This window comes from Arabidopsis lyrata (assembly GCF_000004255.2).
Source record: "Arabidopsis lyrata subsp. lyrata unplaced genomic scaffold ARALYscaffold_832, whole genome shotgun sequence".
NCBI lineage: Eukaryota > Viridiplantae > Streptophyta > Magnoliopsida > Brassicales > Brassicaceae > Arabidopsis > Arabidopsis lyrata.
This window is the reverse complement of record NW_003302024.1, coordinates 1-4187: the sequence shown is the minus strand read 5'-3', so window position 1 is coordinate 4187 and position 4187 is coordinate 1. Positions and strand designations below refer to the sequence as shown.

Here is a 4187-nt window from a genome sequence, read left to right as displayed (position 1 = left end):
GGTTAACAACAAATTATGTATAACGCATAAATAAATACTTGAATTTGGTGTTTTCAGGGGATGTATTATAGTATACTAGTATTTAAGACTGAAACAATCGCTTTGATAAAGTTATGACTATGGTCTAGAAATTCCAAATTTAAAGCATCAAACAATATTAGAGGAGAACATACTTTACTGTCATGAGTCCATCCATGGAACTAGAACATACATTTTTAAAACATGGATAAAACGCAACAAATTCCCAAAGCTTTTTGATTTTTTTTCCATCGAAAATATGTTAATATTTTTGTATAGCTGTTTGTCAGTCAGATTCTTTCTCTATTTGTCGTTTACTTTTGTTTTTTCGACGTTTCTTCTTCCCTAATGTCAAACCCTCGTTGAGGAAACATAGAACTTTGTCAAAGCATTTTTTCCATTTACAAAGAAAGACAAAAATTGTAGTTACAAAACCCACTAGAAAAAGATGATTTAGCGTGTGCTTTATTTAATGTTACCACTTTACTTACCCCAGTCATCACCTTCCTTTCGTTTTTACATTTTCACCTTTGTCATCGATTAGTATTAGTTTTTCAAAAGATAGGTCAATACTTATAATAGCAAATTATATTTGCAGGACTTTTAACGAAATTGCATCGCTGCCAAAAGTCATTAAACACATGGTCATCAAATATTCACAATTTATTCAAAAATTTACTATTGTTGAAGTATCATAGTCATATTCAATTCTTTCTATTAGCCAAATTCATTTGATCAAATAACTATTTATCTAGATTAAATATTTAGGAGACATCAATGTCTTATAATTGTCAATTTTCTATCAACAAGTTCTCATATGATGAAACTTAATATAAGCCAATATGACATATAAAATTATATAAAATAAATTTTGGTTATCAACAGTAAAATTTATTGTTTACACAAAGGATAAGAAGGAATTAGTATAATGACTATGTAATTTTAACTATAGTAACCGAACCAAATCATGTAAGTGTTCAGCCCTAGCTAGTTGTTCTTATCATCATTATCATCAGCATTGTTTTATAGAAATTAGATTTATTAAGTATAGATTAGTATAGTGCTTCTTGGTTTCTTTTTTTTTCCCCTATCAGTATAGTATCTTAGTAATATTACGATAATTGAAAACGCATATACACTACTTACTACTTCAATATATAGAGATAGATATATGTAATGCACATAAGTTTCTAAAGAGAGCAAACTTGAAGTGAATCAAACAATGGTAAAAATAACTAAAAAGGCATTTGTTTTTTTTCACCTTTTTAACCTTACTGTAATTTTTCCCTTATAAAATGGGCATCAAGAAGACGATGAGAAGATCATAAAATCTTGTTTGTCTTTCATACAAAAGAAAAAAAAAAATCTTGTTTGTCTCTTTGTTGACTAGAAAGAAAATGGAAGGTGGCGCTGAGGATCTGAGTGTTGAGGTATAAGATTGATATACTAAAATTTAATGATATGTTTTTTTTTTAAATGTTATCATATAGTTTATCAACTAATGTTTTTACATTTTGTTTCTTTGTAGATTGTTGGTCTACTGGAAACGGCTTATGAGAGGCGTGAGCCGATGACGAAAATCCGTAAACAGCTTGAAAGAATGTCAGAGACTTTGGCCGAAGCTGTGCCTCACTCAAAATATGCGGAGGCCATTGTGAAGGGAATGCTTCTTGCTGTTCAAAGACGTGCAAACCTAAACGGTAATTAATTTATTAGTTTCTTTTTTTTGCATCTTTTCTTATGAATTATATCTACTCTCATTCTCAAAAATTGTTTCAGTGCTCCTTAGCATCCAAGAAACCATCGATCAGGTTTTTGATACCTATATATGGTCCTATCCTTATTCCATATGCCACCAGCAAAACTACCCAAGTGAGCATTTTAATAACGAAACAATATGATGCTTTTTATCCGTAAATTATTACCAATCTCTAATTTCTTTTGACGAGTACTTGTTCTACACGAGAAATAGATCCGAATCATTGAGTCTGTGGAGAAGATATATGTCTTGAACCTCAGTCACCATTTTTCCCCGTTTTTGGTGATGTGAGTAAGAATATATTTTGATACTTTTTTTTTTTTTTTTTTGGTCTTATTTCTTTGTTTTGATGTTAAATAACCATTGTTTTTTTCCCCTATAACAGATAATCCAGACATTGTCACGCCATTGTGTAAACGTGGAAGCCATTGTTGATTGGGAAAAGCGTAGGAAAGCAGCAAGAGAGAGAGGAACTCTGTCTCCACAAGAGATGAATCTTCTGAGGAATATGGAAAATACCCAAATTGGTCCTACCGGTGGCATCCTTGAAGGATATGAGATTGGAAAAGGAAGCCAGGACGCTCGAGACATGGGACTCTAAAAGTTCATTCACGACTCTCTATCCCCTGTGAATATGGTCACCTGTATTTCTATATATCTATTCACGTCTCTCTTATCGTATGTGTTTTCGAACAAAACTCTTGGTTTGTTTGACTAGAATCAAACAAAGTATATAAAAAATAAGTTTGATTGATCCAAAAAAACTTATATAATTAGGATATTTTTATGACATACGATTGATTCATGCAAACAATATTATATGTTACAAAAAAAGCTTCTTATATAGCTTTATCAAACAATATTATACGTTTCATGTGTAAGATATATCCACAAAAAAAAAAAAAGACATTCTTATGAACGAACAATCACCAAAAGAACATTGATGATTTAATTTAAGTGGTTCAGTTAAAAAAAAAAGACATTCTTATGAACGAACAATCACCAAAAGAACATTGATGATTTAGTCTAAGTGGTTCAGAAATCGAAGAAGACAAGAGTTTTGATAAAATCAAAAGCAGAACAATACGACAAACATTATATAGGAGTAACCCGGAATCAATCCTTTTAATAGAGAAAAAATATCATAATCTCAAGCGCCATTTAATCTCAGTTTCAGAATCCTTTAACTTGTTTCTTGCTCTAATGCATCGAAGCACCATTTCCTCCAACTTCTATCGCTAATGTTTGAATGCTTAAATTTCTAGGTAAGTGGGTCATGAAACAACTTACGCTTTAGTCACAACTTTAAGCAGACTGAGAGGGAGTCTCAAAATACAAATATAACAATCAAAGGCATTGTTTCAGTCTTAGAATACTAGTTCACTTTCCGAAGATTTTGGTATGCATAAGCTCCATCTCTCTCTGACCGATCAATCAATCGTCTAAGTAGTAGTATGATCCTGCAGTCTTTTGCTCCTTGTCCTTGATGGACTCTAGTTTGTTTATCCTCGGCCTGAAATTAGTGGGATCCCGTCTGAATGTGATATTCAAGTGCTGCAAAGGACAAGAAGTTAGTTGGTTTTATAGAGGAGATTGATAATAACTCAAACGTCTTAAAAGTGTTAGATTACCGATAAGAAGAGGTTCATTCCGCTGAGCAGCGACTGTGGAGAATGAGCAATACACTTGACAGCTGGCTGTCCTTCGTACACAATGACTCGGTCCGCAAGATAGGTTGCCATTATGAAGTCATGCTCCACAATAAACGCGGTTTTCTTTGCGTGCAGGATGAACCGTTTTATGACCTTTGAAGCTGTGATCCGCTGCTCTGAGTCCAAATGCGCACTTGGCTCGTCAATCAGATAGATATCAGCGGGCTTCCCGAGGCATAGAGTAATGGCAACCCTCTGCTTCTCTCCACCAGAAAGAGTTTTTACCACTTGGTCCAACAACTGCTCAATCTGAAGCGGTCTTATTACATCTGACACAAACTGAGGATGTGTATATGCATCACGAATCTTGTCATGTAGCAACTGTCTCACTGTACACTCGCGCTTCGAATCATTCCCTTGCGGTTTGTACGACACATTAAACTCTGGAATCTCCGATTCTACACCCTCTTCACGTGGGAATGCGCCTGCCTGCATTAAGATACAAATTTCATTCATTCAACGTCTAACCAAAACGAGCAGAGAAAACAAAGGAGAGGAATTTTACCAGCATCCGGATGAAGGTTGTTTTCCCTGTACCATTCTCTCCAAGCATAACGATAATCTGAGAGTCTGTGACTCCCCTTCCATCACTTCCAGCTTGAAATCTCCAAGTTGCTTACTCATGTTTGGGTATTTGTATCTTGCATAGGACTTCACTTCCCCATCACTTTCTTGTGTAGTCTCAGCCCCTGTCACCG

General features: G+C 34.4%; 2 pseudogenes; one reads left to right on the top strand and one right to left on the bottom strand.

Annotated features, from left to right (window-relative positions):
• The first annotated feature begins 1415 nt into the window (after window positions 1–1415).
• LOC9298325 lies at window positions 1416–2676 on the top strand (annotated as a pseudogene).
• A 224-nt stretch (window positions 2677–2900) lies between these two features.
• Window positions 2901–4170, bottom strand: LOC9298326 (annotated as a pseudogene).
• Window positions 4171–4187: the final 17 nt, after the last annotated feature.